Source organism: Pygocentrus nattereri, chromosome 3 (assembly GCF_015220715.1).
Source record: "Pygocentrus nattereri isolate fPygNat1 chromosome 3, fPygNat1.pri, whole genome shotgun sequence".
Taxonomy (NCBI): domain Eukaryota; kingdom Metazoa; phylum Chordata; class Actinopteri; order Characiformes; family Serrasalmidae; genus Pygocentrus; species Pygocentrus nattereri.
The window spans coordinates 17929007-17948287 of record NC_051213.1 but is presented as its reverse complement, the minus strand read 5'-3'; the positions used below and the strand labels follow the sequence as shown (position 1 = coordinate 17948287).

Below are 19281 nucleotides of genomic sequence, written 5' to 3'. Positions count from 1 at the left end.
GCTCCACAGCTCAAATCTGGGAGAAGAAATACAGTGGGTTGCAAAAGTATTCAGCCCCCTTGAACTTTTCAACCTTTTGCCACATTTCAGGCTTCAAACATAAAGATATGAAATTGTAATTTTTTGTGAAGAATCAACAACAAGTGGGACACAATTGTGAAGTGGAACGAAATTTATTGGATATTTTAAACTTTTTTTTAGAAATAAAAAACTGAAAAGTGGGGCGTGCAATATTATTCGGCCCCTTTACTTTCAGTGCAGCAAACTCACTCCAGAAGTTCAGTGAGGATCTCTGAATGATCCAATGTTGACCTAAATGACTGATGATGATAAATAGAATCCACCTGTGTGTAATCAAGTCTCCGTATAAATGCACCTGCTCTGTGATAGTCTCAGAGTTCTGTTTAAAGCGCAGAGAGCATCATGAAGACCAAGGAACACACCAGGCAGGTCCGAGATACTGTTGTGGAGAGGTTTAAAGCCGGATTTGGATAGAAAAAGATTTCCCAAGCTTTAAACATCTCAAGGAGCACTGTGCAAGCGATCATATTGAAATGGAAGGAGCATCAGACCACTGCAAATCTACCAAGACCCGGCCGTCCCTCTAAACTTTCAGCTCAAACAAGGAGAAGACTGATCATAGATGCAGCCAAGAGGCCCATGATCACTCTGGATGAACTGCAGAGATCTACAGCTGAGGTGGGAGACTTTGTCCATAGGACAATGATCAGTGGTACACTGCACAAATCTGGGCTTTATGGAAGAGTGGCAAGAAAAAGCCATTTCTCAAAGATATCCATAAAAAGTCTCATTTAATGTTTGCCACAAGCCACCTGGGAGACACACCAAACATGTGGAAGAAGGTGCTCTGGTCAGATGAAACCAAAATCGAACTTATGTTTGGCGTAAAAGCAATACAGCTCATCACCCTGAACACACCATCCCCACTGTCAAACATGGTGGTGGCAGCATCATGGTTTGGGCCTGCTTTTCTTCAGCAGGGACAGGGAAGATGGTTAATATTGATGGGAAGATGGATGGAGCCAAATACAGGACCATTCTGGAAGAAAACCTGTTGGAGTCTGCAAAAGACCTGAGACTGGGACGGAGATTTATCTTCCAACAAGACAATGATCCAAAACATAAAGCAACATCTACAATGGAATGGTTCACAAATAAACGTATCCAGGTGTTAGAATGGCCAAGTCAAAGTCCAGACCTGAATCCAATCGAGAATCTGTGGAAAGAGCTGAAAACTGCTGTTCACAAACGCTCTCCATCCAACTTCACTGAGCTCGAGCTGTTTTGCAAGGAAGAATGGGCAAAAATTTCAGTCTCTCGATGTGCAAGACTGACAGAGACGTACCCCAAGCCACTTGCAGCTGTAATCACAGCAAAAGGTGGCGCTACAAAGTATTAAAGCAAGGGGGCTGAATAATATTGCACGCCCCACTTTTCAGTTTTTTATTTCTAAAAAAAGTTTAAAATATCCAACAAATTTCGTTCCACTTCACGATTGTGTCCCACTTGTTGTTGACTCTTCACAAAAAATGTCAATTTCATATCTTTATGTTTGAAGCCTGAAATGTGGCAAAAGGTTGAAAGGTTCAAGGGGGCTGAATACTTTTGCAACCCACTGTACATCCTTCGAGCAGACACTTAGCATTTGGCATGGTGATCTTAGGTTCATAGAAGGCTATACCAGAGTGTACCATTCTACTAGTAGTGCTCTTTTTTGGAGAGATTATATGTGCCGTGCAAGTACAATTGTACACCTGTGTCAACAGTGGGTGAGCGCACCTTAAAATGCACTAATAAGAAAGGCTTTCTGTTTACTTTTGGACACACAGTGTATATATTTGATGGCACATTGAAACTTACTCCAGGATTTTGGGTAAAAATGGTAAAAGAAGTTCTCCTGGATGTCATGCACAAAGTTTTTCTGTGAACATGCAAAAGAAATAAGTCTGGAGTGTGAGGCAAGCCAGCATATGGTGAAAGCTATTGACCTTGGTCACCTCATATAATCAAGTGACAGGAAAAAAAAAAAAGGTGGCCTACACGTGATAGATCTGATAATTGTGAGACACTGCCAGCTGCTCACAGATTTCATTTGATTAACTCCTAAAAAAGAACAGAGTTCCATTCAAGCAGACAGAAAGGATAATGAAAATGTCTGTTAGAAAACAAAAATTAATGGAAAGGTTCCATGTGTGTAGGAGGTCATATAGTGATCAATTAAAATCACAATAACTTGCTTAAGGTGTAACAAGATCAACACTTACAGGGCCCATATCCTATTTTTAAATTGCATTTTTCTCCTCCTGAGGTTCACTAATGAGGTTTCCAGCTTTTCTTTATCCCTTAGAAGTAAACAGGCAGCTTATGGCACATGTTATTTTATGTTTAATTTTTTTCCGAATAATAAATAGAAATTGTGCTATCAGTGTGTGAAGAGTGGGAGAAGAGGGTTGCATTGACAATCCAAAACAATGGGCAGCACTTTGAACACATTTTATAAGTGGTCACAAACTTGTAAATAACTCAGGAAAGAATAAAGTTACATTAAAACCAGATTGAGATGGTTCAACCAGATTACCTCAAATGTAGTCAATCAGCCAAGAGAAGTTTGGTGTCTGAAGTTTGCTTCCCCAGTGGAAATACTGGATTTTAGCTAGCTTGGGGTAAAAGAAAAACTGGGTAAATTGGATTTTTGGCCAAATCTTCTGATATTTATATGTTGATTTTCTCTGGTACCTGCTCAGTATCTCAACTGTAATGGAGTTACCAAGTAATGCCATGGACTGACACTGAAATCCTTAAGTTCCAATATTCCAATGTGCTATATGTAACTTAAACTGGAGCAGATTTTCTGATCTGGATATCCACCTCCGCCTGGACTGGCAGGTACCACTGTGTCCAGACGAGCTAAGAATGAGGGCGGCTGAGTGTCCAGCGTCATACTAGCCCAAGGGAAGCTGTGGCAGGCAAACAGCCTTTATCTTCTACTGGGCACCTGCTCATGCCTAAAGCTGAACCTCAAAGAAAGATGTGTGTTAGCATCCTGTCCACATGGAACACACACACACACACACACACACACACACACTTTTGCCAACACACACATTTATGGGGGGGGGTAGAGACTGTTTCAGCATCAGAGTAAGAGACAGGCTCACGGACTACAGGGAGCTTAAATTCCTATCTCAGAACAGAATGCTGTCTGTCTCTCCTCAGGCCATCACTAGTGTCTCTTCCTCCTCACCATGGTAACAGAAGGACATCCTGGGTAACTGAGAATGAGGAGTACAAGTTTAGAAGTTTTGCAAAGATCCACCGCCTGGGGGTGGGTGGGGGGGTGGGGGGGGTGTTTAGCCTAGATCAGCAATCTTTTTAAAAGATGTGCAAAAGGTGAACAGTTTGCATAAAACCACAAAACAGCAGATGCTGAGCTTTTGACCAGAATTTGACCAGAAATATGGGATAAAAGAATGACAAAAACACAGCTTTAGATAAGAGGACAAAAACAGGAGTTTAAAATGACAGAGTTACTTTTCAACATGATTCATGTTGAGCCATGAACACACATGCACAAAACCTCCTCATGTGGTCATGAATGCCTAGAGGAGGGCTGCCAGAGACATGATGTACTGACAGAGCAGATCCCACAGCGGCTTTGGGAGAATCCCGGCGGATGCATCACATCTGTGGATCAATACCACACTTAATGCGCCACTCGCTCCGAATATCAATGGGCCGTGGGAAAAGGCTCTCAGCTTCTCACAGCGGATACTAGCTAAAGCCCACAATTATCACCTTCACGCACATGGCCTGATTTGCTTTTTTGCTTTCTATTTTTGTTCACAGACTTCTGTATTCTGTTAAGTCTGGGCTTTATAGGACATTATGTCCTTGTGCTCTTCATCATTAAGTAGCTTTAGAATTCTGAAAGTTTGTTGTTTTACTCCCTACTTTAAAAATGATATTATTAAATAATTAAGTACATAGTTAGAACTTACACTGTTAGAAATAAAGGTACTGTACTGTATTTTTTTGTTCATCAAAGTACAAACAATGTAAACGCACCCTCCCTAATTGTACAATTGTGGTTTTAAGGTCTAACTGGTACTGAAGGCCAAGGGTACTGAAGATGTACTGAAGGGTACCACCCCAGTGACAAAAGTGGTACTGCCCCAGTGACAGTTCAGTAGCTTTTTTCTGAGAATGTACATTTGTATTTGATATGTGATTTCCATTCTGTATCGACAGGTTTGGAGCAGAAATGTACATCACAGAAGCATTCAAATGGAAATGCTTTGAGCTATGCAAACACAATGCAAACACAGACGCACAATGCAATTCGTAACACAACACAAGCAGAGGCTGCAGTCTGGGTGTTGCAGTAAAGGACACTATAGCCTGGCCAGGCTGCCTTTCACTGCTGGTGTGTTTTCTCATGGCAGAGCAGAAGTTTGACAATTGTCTTGCAGAACTGGTTTGCTCATGAAACATGAATGATACAGCTTTGCAACTTCATTCCAACAGAGCAGGTAAAGCAGCAGACACTCCCCTGTTGTTGACATGTTTGACTGTTACGGCTGTAGGAATAACAGTAGCATCCTGTTTTGAGAGTCTCAGCTCTGTCCCTTATTGCCCTCTTGAGTACTGAATGCTTTAACTACCACAAGAGTTTGTAGAGTATGCTTCCGGTCTTATTTGTATTTGTTTTTGGCTTTTACATGCTATACTATTGTTTTACGCGTTTGAAATCTGAATCTAAAAACTGTTTTATAATATACAACCAATGGTGTTGCTAGTATATGTATAAAAATATTTTCAATTGATGCTACTACTCTACAACTTTTTAGGTTATAACCAATTTGAATAAAAATATGAAAAGTGAAGAATTTTAAGATGTCCAGAATAATGTGCAGAGTTGTAGATGGTTCTTACAGCTGCACCACGTGAAAAATTAATAATAAAATTTAAATGAACATCTTTGCATTCAAAGAGTGGTGATCAAAAGTGGTGCTTATTTATGAATTAATAACTATTTTGTGTTCCCAAAAACTAAATATATTAAAGCATACATTTCAAAATACCTTCTGTTGTTTGCTTTGTAGCATTTCAATATGTTCGTTATAGAATAATATAATTTAATATTACACTTGATTCCAAAATTTCAAATGATAGTATACTTTGCAATCTTTTGCTTTGTAATGAAATAAAATGTCAATGAAATGAAGGCATTTTAAACACAAAGAATATCAAAAATAGAATCAAATCTTAATCTCAGACTCAGAAATCAGAGACCTCACAGAACCTAAAAAATGTGTACCATTCCTCCCCTACTATCAAACTAGGGGGAAATGAATACTCATTTGTACCCACACATGTAAAGTACTGCTGCAGAGCCAGCACTACAGACCAATCCTACACGTTCTTTAATAATAAATGCTTAAGAAGTGAATAGTTTTCCACCCCATGCATTGTCAGAGTAAACATGAGGAGTACAGTGGGACCTCAGTGCTTGTGCCAAAAGCTTTATGCTTAGTATTCTCCCGGCAACAGGCAAAAAAAGCTTGCGCCTTACAGCGCAGTCCGTGTCCTCCGGTGCGCCAGCCTGGCACTGGGGCGCCAGCAATTTGTTCCCAGATCGTGTCACTGCTCCATGAGCAGCAGGGCTGGTGCCGGCTAGTAAGCGGATAAAGTCCCTTTGCTCTCTCTCTGTGTTTCAGAATGACTGAAGCAGAAAGACGGTGTCGAGTGCATGCGAGTCTGTATGTGTATACCACAGCATGCTGTGCTTGAGCGCCTGCATGAATTTGAGAATCTGTGATTGCACGGCTGCCCATCAGTCAGTGTAACAGTACAGCGAGCAAGGACAGGCCGTGTGCCAGTGCACGCGTGTGTCTGTGCATCTGTGTGTGTCGGGATTCCAGAAGCAAAGCATGTGCGTCTGTGGAAGATCAGCTCCTGTCAAAAACGAGGGCGCTATGACATACTCTTCCTCCTGCAGCCATCTGTGCCTCCTCCTGCCGGCTGCTCCCTGAGTGCTGGAGTGAAGCGCTGCCCTCCGTTAACATTCAAACGGGGCCCCCGGGAGCACACAGGAGGGCCCCTGTCCCACAGAGGGGCCGCACCGCTCACAGCTCACAGCCATGGAACGCTAAGCACAAGTGCAACGGCATGAATCCCAAATGGGACCCAAGCAAGGTGTCCTTGAGTTAGACAGCATACACCTGCTCAGTGTCTCAAAGTGAATAGGTGCCAAAAAGGGTTGTTTTGAGATATACTATAGAACAGGTTTTCAAATGTAGACCATGAATCCACTTTCTTAGCATGTACTTTCTAATGCTTATTAGTTTGTAGTAGACCTGTTGATGTAACTAACAGACAATATTGAATAATTATTCAAGATGAATAATTTGGACCAGAAAGTAGATTCAAGGTCTGGATTCAAGGAACTCTACCATAGAAGAACCACTTTTGACCTTTTGAAGCTTTCAATTGACTTTGCTCTCTTTTTGCAAAAGTGGTTCTTCTATGGTATAGAATGTAGCCATTTTTGAAAGTAGTGTTTTCACAACAGGATGTACTGTACTGTTATTTCATGGATGAGGTTCGAAAATGGCCCAAAAATTAAGTGCAGAAGCCATCAGAGGAAGCCACAGTTTAAAACTGAATGCACCATGCAAAACTACTAAAACAAGTTAATAGCAAAAGTTTTTTTAAAAGTTTGTTTCTAATTTTCTGTTGTGTGAACAGAGGCAATTAAGGAAGTGATTCGATGACACAAGATACCATGCAGTAATCTGTAATTTCTGTATAATGCAAAATGTTAGCGTCCTACTTGTGACAATATTAAAATATCCAGGCAGTAGAGAGTGAGATGCACAGTGTGTACTGTAAGAACAAGTGCAAGAAAATACTGCTTATACAAGAATGTAAATTTTGATAAATGATTATCTTCAATATTATTGCAACAAACAATTTCACTGTCAAACTACAAATTCAGATATAAAGTACCACATGTGAGTGTAACAGAGCCAGACCCTATAGTTTGCAATTTACCTGTGGGTTATATAATTTCCATATAATTACCAATTGGGCTAGCTTTCAATTATGTAATAATTTATAATGATAAGATTATTTGGTTGGAAAACAAAATTACTGCCAAACTGGTACCATTGTTCTAGACAAGCTTGTCCATTTTGTCTGTTGGAGAGTAGATGCCATGTAGTTTGATCATAGTGTTTCTTGTTTCATTTCCTTGTTCCCCATCATTCTTTGCCAGAGAGAAAATCTATATTATAATCTTTCCTAGTGGTGTCCAGAGAATGCACATGTATAGTTAAATTAGTTGATGTTGTTTGTTTAGTCTGTAATTTTGTATACAATTTTCAACTAACCATAGATTAGAATTGTTACACAAAGGGAATGGTTAAATAAAGGTGAAACTGTAAGAAGTGGGAATAAAAAGACATCAGACAATATCAATTACTGGCTAACCAAGGCTAATTGTGCCTGATTTCAGATTTTCTTCTGCTGTGCATTAATTTTTCTCCCTCAAACAGCACCACTCTTAATAAGTCAGTGCCGGCTGCATAGTGACCGAATATTGTAATATGAACAGGATAGCAAACGGAACTGCAATTTGTGATGGTAGCTCAGTGCTCATAGCAATAGCTAGGGGCTGAAGTTGGCTGCTGCCATTTAGACCATTAACCCCGAGCTGCTCCAGGGGAAATGTTCATGTAGCAGGATAACAATATCAAAAAAAGTGAAAAGAAGCGGAAAAAACATTGGCTGAATGACAAAATGTAAAATACAACAGGGTTTCTCTGCATGTCTACATATAGAGACACACCTAGGGACTGTAAGTGCCTTGAAATGTGTCTCCATGATTGACTTAAGCCTAGAAATTCTGTCGAAAAAACAGATTTTCAATCAATATTTCAATCAACAATAGATCTGTGTTCATAAGAGGGGAAGAAGATTTTATGGACAAGTCATGATTTGCAACCATGAAGCCCTGTAGCAAAAGAGGCTTCATCTCTGAACCCTCTATCTGTCCCTACTGGCCAAACCAGTGAGCTAGTTTCTCCAAAAAAAAAAAAAAAAAAAAAAAAAAAGGCTAAGAATACTATTTTTGCAATGACACATCCACGATACAGAGAGAATCTCACACATAGCTGTGTCTATATAGGCCTACAGACAGAGAAGATGGCAGTGCATTGTCTGAAAGTATAAGGTGAGAGAAAAGATTAGCGAGGAGTGTGACAATCGCCCATTCAGGCCACAGTCCGCTGCTTCTTCACGCCTATACGCCCACTCCGAGCCTACCCCCTTCTATTCTACTCTGCGACAGCTTCCCAATCACAGCCATTATAGCAACCTCGGAACAATCTCAGTCTGTCTGTCGCATAGTTTTCTGCCTGCACTCCTGTCCACAGGGCCTCTGCCTATTCCATTCGAAACCATTTTGATGCTAGACCATCTGTATTGTGCAGAACGGACCTTTCGGGAGCCACAATGTATATGATGTAGCTCTGCTCAACAGCATAACATTTTGACTGGCTCTCTGTGATCTCCAGTGGCCTTTAAATCAAAAAGAGGGCTTAGAGGACAAAAGGGCTATGTGGAGAGAGAGGATGGTGGGACAGAATATGAGGCCCAGCAGCTGGTTTTGCTGTAATGAAATGAGCAGGCGTTTGGCTGGTCACAGTAGCAAGAGTGCAGAGAACAAGGAACACCCAGAAAAAATGACAAGAATTTCTGGTTGGGCAATAACAACTGGAGTGGCTGACAGTCAATTGTGAAGACACAAATGGGCACAAAGTCTAAGGGCCTTTTTGTAAAATATTCATACATTTCAAAAATATTCAAACATTAAGTGTTTTATTCTATTTGAACTTTGAAATGGTCTTTTAAATCACACTGCCCACCAAAAATCGGGGGACATTTTGCCTTCTTTTATAATTTGAATTCTCTAATCTCGCTGTTATGTTTCACTGAGTAAGTAAAAATAGCTGTATCGCTTTCTTAACATAAAAGAGCTGTTTCCTAATACTAATGGGTATATTTTGCAATGCTTCAGTGTCTTCCCTGATATGAAGAACAGGAAAACATAGTACTGGAAAAAGACGCAGAGACGGCACAATACCACTTTTTCTCTTCCGATAATGATATTGAAACCTTGAGTATCACCTTATATGGATGTGATATTTCTTTTTTAAAAACTAGCAGTAGAACAAGAACCATTTTCATTTAAACCACTTCACTTCAGGATGAGCATCTAAACGTAGGCTAACATGCTCCAACTACTCAAACACTCTTCCACCCCACAGGAAGAAACACGCGAATAACAACCTCATATCTCAGTCTGAGTATGTGCTGTAATTCAAGAGAGATTTAGTTCTGGATTGAAGTGGATTATTATGTTTTGCCCTCCAACATCCAATGCAGCTTTTCCTGTTATGGGATCTGTTGCATCTTTAATTAGAAACCACACAAGCCAAAATGTGGTTAAACAGCTGAAAGGTTTGTTGATGAGTGTTGCCACCACAACAAGGGGATAAAAAGCATGAAGCATGGCATTATTCCCAAGACACAACTGTCACAAATACTGTCAAAAATATTTAATATGTAAAGTTTAGGCCTGTGCATGTTAATTGAGTTACCACGGTAACAGTCCTGAGTGAATGAGTGGTAAACGTATTAACCGTTAACCGATCAGTGCTACTACATGTGACCAATACTTATACTGAACTTTATGTACAATGTATGATTTAGGATATTCTCAGGTTTTCAAATGGTTACAGGCCTTGGGGAGAACGCAGTCATGTCGCATCTCTTGTATAACTGGACAAAATAGCCTTGGACAGTGAACATTCAGAATTCTGTTCCTTTACTGCAAGATTAATAACAGTTAATCCTGAACAGTTGTTCCTGCTATTATTTTCTTTAATATGACAAACATTAGCTTCAACTGATGCAGTAATAATGTTTCTGCTTCACTGTCTGCTTTAGTAGAAACATTATTACTGCATCAGTAATAATGTTTCTGCTTCACTGTCTGCTTTAGTACCTCTCCATGGATCACCACCTTATCATGGTGGAGGGGTTTGCGTGCTTGAATGATCCTAGGAGCTATGATGTCTGGAGCAAAAGCTCCTGGTAGGGTCTCCCATGGCAAACTGGTCCTAGGTGACAGGTCAGACAAAGTGTGATCCATAATAACCCCTATGAAAAGACGAAAACAGGACTTGTGTACCCTGCCCGGAACAGAGTTACCGGGGCCCCACCCTGGAGCCAGGCCTGGGGAAGGGGCTCGCCAGCGAGCGTCTGGTGGCTGGGCATTTACTCATGGTGCCCGGCCGGGCCCAGCCAGAAGGAGTTACATGAGTCCCCCCTCCCATCGACCCACCACCAATGGGAGGGGCAGTAGTAGGGGTTCGGTGCTTTGTGGATCGAGCAGTGTCCGAAGGCGTGGGCCTTGGCATTCTGATCCTCGGTTGCTGAAACTGGCTTTTGGAACTTAGAACGTTACCTCACTGGCAGGGAAGGCTTCCCTACGCCTTCAGATAGGGGAACGGGTCCTGACTGTTGTCTGTGCTTATGCACCAAACAGCAGTTCAGAGTACCCAGTCTTCTTAGAGTCCTTGGGAAGGGTGCTTGAAAGAGCTCCTCCTGGAGAAACTATTGTCCTACTGGGGGACTTTAACACTTACGTGGGCAATGACAATGAGACCTGGAGGGGTGTGATTGGGAGGAATGGCCTCTCTGATCTGAACCCGAGTGGTGTTCAGTTTTTGGACTTCTGTGCAAACCACAGTTTGTCCATCACGAACACTATGTTTGAACACAAGGATGTCCATAAGTGCACATGGCACCAGGACACCATAGGCCGCAGTTCAATGATTGACTTTGTAGTCGTGTCATCGGACTTGCGTCCATGTGTTTTGGACCCTCGGGTAAAGAGAGGAGCTGAGCTGTCAACTGATCACCACCTGGTGGTGAGTTGGATCAGGTGGTGGGGGAAGATGCCGGTCAGACGAGGCAAGCCCAAACATATTGGTGCTGGGTCAGCAGTGATGCGGGCTCTTTACTGGTCTGTTGTGGTAAAGAAAGAGCTGAGCCATAAGGAAAGGCTCTCGATTTACCGGTCAATCTACGTTCCCACCCTCACCTATGGTCATGAGCTTTGGGTAATGACTGAAAGAATAAGATCGTGAATACAAGCATCCGAAATGAGTTTCCTCCGCAGGGAGTCTGGACTCTCCCTTAGAGATAGGGTGAGAAGTTCGGTCATCCGGGAGGGACTCGGAGTAGAGCTGCTGCTTCTTCACGTTGAGAGAAGCCAGCTTGAGGTGGTTCGGGCATCTGGTTAGGATGCCTCCTGGACGCCTCCCTTGGGAGGTGTCACAGGCAAGTCCACCTGGGAGGAGACCCCGGGGAAGACCCAGGACACGATGGCGTGACTATATCACCCAGCTGGCCTGGGAGCGCCTTGGAATCCCCCCCTGGAGAGCTAGCGGAAGTGGCTGGGGAAAGGGAGGTCTGGGCCTCATTGCTTAGGATGCTGCCCCCGTGACCCGAACCCCAGAGAAGCAGAAGATAATGGATGGATGGATGGATGGATGGATGGATGGATGGATATCTGCTTTAGTAAATGGGACCATCACAAAACTACCTGAAAAGCATTCTGTTATTCACTCAAGCCTAGTTCAGTTATTGCAAACTGACAAAGAACACATACACAAAACTTCTGAAAAGCAAAGTGTCCTCACTTCATTTCAGAGAGGATCAGAAAATACTTATTATTCTGATTTCATTCTTTGAGATATTGAACTCATGGATGCAGAACAGTGTGAAGCTGTGACAGACAGACCCTCTGAAACTAATCCGAGGTCTGTTTCCTCAGTGGACACTGAGAGACTCTAGACATAAGTCAAACTTCATTATAAGAGCAATCCTAGAGCTCAAGCCTGTACAAGAGAGCAGCAGCTCAGCCAGGTCAGAAACCCACACCTAGGTGGCTGACTGTCGCATGGGCTGTGTAAACTGAGAAGGTGTCTGGAATTGATTGCGTCTGCCAAGGGGGAAACTACAGAAAATCTAAGCTGCCATGTCCAGAGGATCATGGGCCAATGAATCTGAATTAAAATGAGGGCAAGAGGAGGGGGGAGGAGAGAGAGAGAGAGAGAGGTATGGACAAAGAGAGCATCCTTTACTCACTGTCAATGCCTGTGTGGCAGCAGAATCCAACACAGAGTATGTTTGCTTTTCCTCTCAGGATACAGTGTCTGCACTGGAGCAGGAAGAGAGGTTTGTGGGTTGGAGGGGGTGGGGGGTGGGGGCAGGGAGGAGGGGCAAAAACCCAACAGAAAGGCAGGAACTTCAGGACCCCTCAGCCAAGACCCTGTACAAACAGAGAGACAAAGAGAAAAATATAATGTTAAATATATGTTGCCATTGTTATTTTTATTCATTATAATGTCATTAATGATATAACTGCTATTTCTTCTAACTTTGCTATACTTTGGCAACATCAGTACAGTCCTTGTTGGGCGAGGGAGGGGGGGGGGGCAGAGACAGAAATAAAGAAAGAGAGAGAGAAAGAAAAAAGAAAGAAAGAAGGAAAAATGAGAGAATGAGGGGAAAAAAGAAAAAGAAGTAAAGTACAATGCGGATAGAAGGAAAGAAAAAGACTAGAGGAAAGGGAGAGAGCGAGAGAGAGCGAGAGAGAGAGAAAGAGAGAGAGAGAGATTTAAAAACATTAGGATGGAGCTATGTTGGAAAATCGTAGGTTAATAACCCTGCGTTTGTGGCAGGAAAGTGCTGGCAGAAGACATGAACTGGTCAGTGACCCGTGACAGAGGAAGACCCACGCTGGCCAAATGTCCTCTTGCAGAAACCTCTCCACTTACTCTTTCTGTCAAAACACACCAGCAAACATGCATGCACACACTGCAGAGCTCTAAACACTACCAGATGTTTCTGCTAGAGAGCACAACTCCCACCTCCAGAGACAGCGAGGAGCAGAACTAGGCTTTCTGAACTCATTAACCCTATTTAATCTCTTTTTCTTTCCCTCATACTCTCACTCTGTTAGTGCTGTTCTTCTCCCGAGCCACTACAGCTGAGCATGCGACATATGCTATACAAAGTTTATTAATACCCTCATTATTAAAACATGGCCAAATGATAAGCACTTTCTATATATAGCGACGTTCTCTACAGCCAGACTGCAAACTCTAGCTCCGAGGCAGCCCAGATCTTACATTATCCAGTAAGAAGAAGATACCCTAGGATCAGTGTCAACCTAGTTTTAGGATTCCGCAGCACCGGCTTAGCCCGACTCATTAAGCAATCACTGAGTTTTACACACAGCCGTTTATCCTGAGCAGCCCACCCGTTTCCTGAGGCTTGGGGCCACTCACTGAATTTACCGGAAACGTGTTTGTGCAGAGCTAGCACATTCTGACCACTGCTCGCTGCGCTAACCGCTAGTGACTAATAGCATCTGGTTCAGGCATCTGCCCCAACCCCTTCCACCACTCAATTCAAGATTCTTCATCGGCAAGACCATATTTAGTTACACTGAAGTGTAGACTACAGTTCTAATTGAATATTTGCTTGAATATAAGGCTGAGCATAAATTGCTCTCTCTCCCCTCTACCCAGGGCCCCCCACTGTTCGCTTGGAGGCAGTTGAACTGTGGAGCCTCAAAAGCTTCAGCCAAGGCATGAGTTATTCCACTTAGTGCAGAATGCAGAGCCTGCAGAGGCAGCAGTAAAGACTATGAATTTTCCTTTTTTGGATAACATCCATAATCTCAACCACACGTGTTTGAACTGCTATTCATCAGCAGCGATATTTAAATGGACCACAAATAACCACTTGCTGTAGAGAAAAAGCTTATTATTTCATCAATAATGGCACAGATATGCGTGAGGCACTTTTAGGATGTGTTTCTGTCTCGCTACAGTTTACATCTGTTTTGAAAACTGGTGAATTTACTGGGTCTTTGGGCTGGATGCTCGATCACTGGCACCTCCTAAGAAATGTTAACATAGCTATGTGGGTATGATGTTAAACAACAATATAGTGTCTCAGGAATCATTTCAAGAAACCTAATAAAAACACCCACATTTACACGAGGCTGTGTGTGCATGTGCACAGTGAAGAGTGTGTCATGGGAAAAGAGCTGTCATCTAAAATGATGTCAGCACTGATCTAAGTAGCCTCAATGACACATACTCCCACTCACTTTTTGTATCCTTGAGCTTGTGTGTATGTGTGTGCGCATTTCTTCTGTGGTCATTTTAAATCTTTATTTTAATATTTCAACACTTTGTATATTAATACCAACCATATTGTAGAAAAACAAAATTTCTGTACTATTTTAAAATAATAAGAGTTGACGATAAAGCACTGTTAAAAGTCTGAACACATACCATTCACGCCCCGGCCTATATAGCCCAACATATTTAAATACACTATATAAGCTCCACTCATTTACACTGAAGTTATAAGGAGTGTTTCAGTCAAGACTCTCTTTTGATAAAGGCACAGTACAGGGCACCCAATTACATCAGAGATCATTTACATATATCACTCTTAAAGGAGCAGCAACAAACACAGCATATTTCAGTCTAAGGAATAAAAGAGGTGGAAAGTGGTCATGCAACAATGAATTGTGAGAGATAACTTAATAATATAAATAAGGGAAAAATTCAAGTACAAGAAATATGTAGTTTGTGGACCCTTTAATTCTCCTAAATGTGTGTATGTGTGTGAAAGTGAGCTGTGCCTGCAAAAAGGTTACTATTAGGAATGGGCATTTCAGCCAAATAATTAAAATTTGTACAGCATTAATAGAAAAATAGACAAAATTATAAAAGGGACTGTTAATGCATTTCCATTGCATTAACTGCATTACTAATTTCATTTTTCTTTAACTTCCACATTAGACTGATTAATCAATGGGATACTGATTACTTTCAGGTGCATTAAAGTGTAATTTGACTCTGTAATAGGACAACACACATGAACATACAATGAAACATACATATGATAAACAGTATATAACATTACACAACACACAGTATGGGAGAACCACAGACTTATAAAATAAAATTTTATCATTTCATTAATACACTTATGAAAGCTGGAAATCTTATGGACACCTATTGCTCTCAATAGACTCAGAAGAGTTTAAAAAACCTTATCACAACAGCAAATAAGCTTTTCTTGAAACTGATCATTGTAGTTTTTACAGATTTGTAGCGCCTCTCAGAAGGAAGTGGTTGGAAAAGATGGCACGCAGGATGAGAAGAGTCCGTTATCGGTCAGATAGAATTATCTTTGAAGCTTTACCAAAAATAGCTATATTACAGGTGATCTATATTTCCCTATCAAACTGTGACAGATGATGCGGGAACTCTCTAAATAATAGAACCCCTTTTAGAAATTCTATTAAAAAATAGAGAGAAGTTAATTTGCTTATCAAAATATTATAGTTTCTACACATTTGTAACTAATTGAAAACTCATATTCTCAGTAATCCTTAGTTATTATCTCATTTGCTTGAACGCTTCAGTCTATTGATTTGTCACTGCAGCGACGGAACTCTTCTCACACGCTTACGGCCGAATAACATTTCTTAAATGTATTTTCAGTCTTCCCAACATGTGTTTGTGACGAGACTGAGTGCAGTGCTTGAAGAGAGCACATAGGAAGCGCTGATCATCTGACTCACGTCTATAGTTTTTCATATGGCCGAAAACAAAGACTAACCGCTGCATCTGCTGGTCACTGGTTATAGTGGGCAAGACAGGGCTGAACAGACTGTTGTGCAGATAAAGCTAGGTTTAAGTTTAATGAATAGCTTGAGAATAAATTGCACAAATCCCTAAAAATGCACGCAGGGTATGAACAAAAGCTTTCTGCTACTGTCTGAAGCTTTGAAACGTGTAACAGTGTCCATCCTTTACTGATTTAATTTCTAGTCAAAACAACCATTAAGAAGAAGTTGTTCTTTTTTCAGCATCAGGAAAGAAAACACATTTCAGAGAAAAATAAGGCTCAACAACTAAATATGACAACACTTTTCAGTATTCTGTGTGTTCACTCTTTATCTTTATCGACAGCTTCTGTTTTTTTTGTTTTTTGTTTTTTTTTTATAGGAAACTTGCCTTTAGTTCAGTTAAATCATTCAGTTAGTAAATGTTCAGTCTTAGAATGTAGAGGCATTTTCAATCCAAGTAATGCCAAACACATTCAGTGATGCTGAGGTCTGGACTCTGGAGTGGTCAGTTCATTGTTCTGAGAACACCAGCAGCTTCTTTGTTTGATTTGCAATCTTTTCTTTTTCCTTTTCTCAGTAACAGCCGCATGACAGGCACACATAGTGGAAGCATGGACAGAAACACAGTGTCTTTTCAGATTTTAAGCAAAGTCATCTCACTCTCTGTTAAAGTTACAAGTTTTTAGTACAATTTTAAGCAAAGTGTCAAATGGTGACAGTTTTGGTGTTTCCAATTTTTAAATAATTGTTAGCAGTCTGCTTTTCTCTATAGTTTCAGAGTTTTGTAGCTTTTTTTTCTTTTTTTGATTTTCTTCTTACTTACACAAGCGAATTCTCTCATATCTAATTTCCTCAGAACTATCCTGTGAAAAATGAATAACTTACTTAACAGTCATTTTGAGTGTAAACATAATAATGTCTCTTTTGTCCTGTTTTATGTATAACAGCATGTTATTTAGTGTTAGGAAGCAACACTTCCAACACTGGGATTACTTAACAACTCAGCATGGTTTGAGGCAAACGCAGATTGCACAAAGGGGTATAAGCTTGTATCATCTGTTAGCTACATCAGTCTCATAGCTCCAGTGTAAAACTAAAGAAACTTAAGACACCAAACAATTCTTGGCTGACTGACTACATTAGTGGTGTATAAAGCTATCGTGTTTCTCTTTTAAGCAACGACAACTGTAAATGTTCAGCAGGACAACTTTGTTTAGACTCTACACAGTGGGTTGGGCTATGATGAGATATGAGTGTAGGTTGAAAGGGTTCTATAGGTGAGGGTTAAAGGTTTATGGGTTTAGGGCTGAAGGGGCCCTCCACACGAGTTCACGCTGTTCAGACTGTATGGCTTTAGGTTAAAGTGGTGATACAGGCGAGACTTTAGGTTAAAGCCACATTGTAGGTGACTGTTAGGGTATAAATCACGAGTGTAAATGATGAGCTCTATCCCAGTTAATGAGAGTCATGTGACCTCTGTTTTCACATTTGCCTTTAATAGGCCCAGAGGAGCTCACTAGTATTTAGATGTGCCTCTCTCCCTCTCTCTCTCTCTCTCTCTCTCTCTCTCTCTCTCTCTCTCACAGATTCCTTCCCACTCTCCTTTCTCTCTTCACAGGAGAGTGTATTTGTATGCATTAGAGCTGTGCAACAATTGTTCATCATTATAGGTCTCTGAAATATCAATATCACTAAAAAATGTGCAATAGGTATGAGCGTTGGCAGTCGAATACAGTACTCAGTTATCCAAAGAGTCAAATCACCACTTGTTCTGTTCATCACAGGAATACAGACTGCAGACTGTAAAACGAACAGAGCTTTGGACTTGATTCCAAAATGGCTTAACCATGTGCTTTTTGCATAAGTGCAATATATTGTGCCCATAATTTCAGGTCTAACGTGTGAGTATGCATGGGAGTCTGATTCCTCCTGTCTGCCTCTCTGCTATCTGTGCTGTAGATGGTGTGTTCTGGTCTCTGTGTTTGCTGAACAATGGTGCCCACTCCTGCAGCATCCCTCTGGTCTCTGAAATGGATTTATTAATAATGCAGCAGCCTTGCTGTCATTGGCCATTACTGTAGCGAGGAGCAGGTCCAGCATGCTGATTAATTACTACTCAGATTAATTGCTGTCTTTCATAAGGAAATGAAATGGACTGAACAGACATGTTACTGAGAAAAGTGCTCTTTGTTTTAAAGCTTCAGCCTCTGAGTGTATTTTCAATTAAAGACTGCGGAAGACAAGAGCATGAAAGAATTTTGTTTGGGTTCAGACCATTTAAAGACCTTTCCTGAATCAGGAGAGCACCTGCTCTACCTGTTTCTCCTCCTCACAAGTGTTGAGCAAGAAGTACTTTATGTACACACAGGCCGATGCCAGTCCCAAAGACTAAACTGTGCAAATCTGAAGGCAAGAAAACTCAACTCTTCCATACAATTTCAAAAATAACTGGATGTTTCTTCTTAGTTAGCTTGAAGATGAAGTCATTAATTCTGTAAAAACGTACATCACTGATGTTTACATGTTACCCTGGAAACAGCTAATGACATGAGGACTGCCAGAGTTTCTGTGTGTGTGCCCACATGTATGCGTGTGTGGCTGAACTGGTGCCAGGTACAGTCACAGTTATTACAGCTCACCCAAGCTGGATGGAAATGTTGACTGGACACCTGAGGGGGAGAGGGTTCCTCTGGACAGACACACATGGCTCAGCTGGACTTACCAATTGGGAATAGTGAGCACCTTAATCCAAGAACACAAATTCAACTCATCATGTTAGCTTCAGCCAATGTGCAAAGTTTCCTGCAGGCATCTCTCTATTATCTTTTCCCCCTCCTAACTGAGTGAGAGTCAGCTCCCTGCATGGCTAACAGTGCCATTCACCAATGCATTTCATCTATCATTCATCAGACACATGGGCACATCCTGAGACAGGGAGATTTTTCCGCTCTCTCCAAGCAGCACGAATGATAAAACTACAAAACTACACAGAGAATGACACTAAATCACACTGACATTTCTGCACACGTTAAATCAGTAGAACAAAGAAGCAGCAGGCTCCCAGCAGCAGACAGCCAACCTAACCTCGGAATTGTGTGCAAATCATAACCTCAATTTCGGATATAGCACTAGGGATGGTTTTGATATAAAATCCAAAGACAATCAAACCTTTTCAAATTGTAATCACTTTTTTAAAAGGTCTACATAGGAGGAGATGGAACGAATGTGTTTTGCCATATATGTGTGTTGCATTATCTACATTTATATGTTGTACACTGGTACAGTCGTAATGACAACTCGGCTTAAGAAGAACTTCAAATGGTACACCAGATGAACCGGAACAGCGGCACTACTAATTTTAATTTTACAATTTTTTTGTATATTTTTAAAATGATGATATTGTGGTCACTGAATATGAATTTTATAATATTCAATCTCTGCTTAGCATGCAGCTATAATCAAATAAT

The 19281-nt window shown here is 41.1% G+C and overlaps 1 protein-coding gene across 4 annotated transcripts in view; it reads right to left on the bottom strand.

The window, feature by feature from the left end:
- sema6e (sema domain, transmembrane domain (TM), and cytoplasmic domain, (semaphorin) 6E) overlaps window positions 1-19281 on the bottom strand; it is a 165197-nt gene that overhangs the window by 87820 nt on the left and 58096 nt on the right. Inside the window, exon 1 of one of the 4 annotated variants that reach the window (XM_017700516.2) lies at window positions 12241-12352. The exons of the other annotated variants lie outside the window; for them this stretch is intronic. The gene's annotated coding sequence lies outside the window, so the exon portion shown is untranslated. Of the gene's footprint in view, window positions 1-12240; window positions 12353-19281 lie in introns of those variants that run through there. 4 annotated transcript variants of the gene reach the window in all.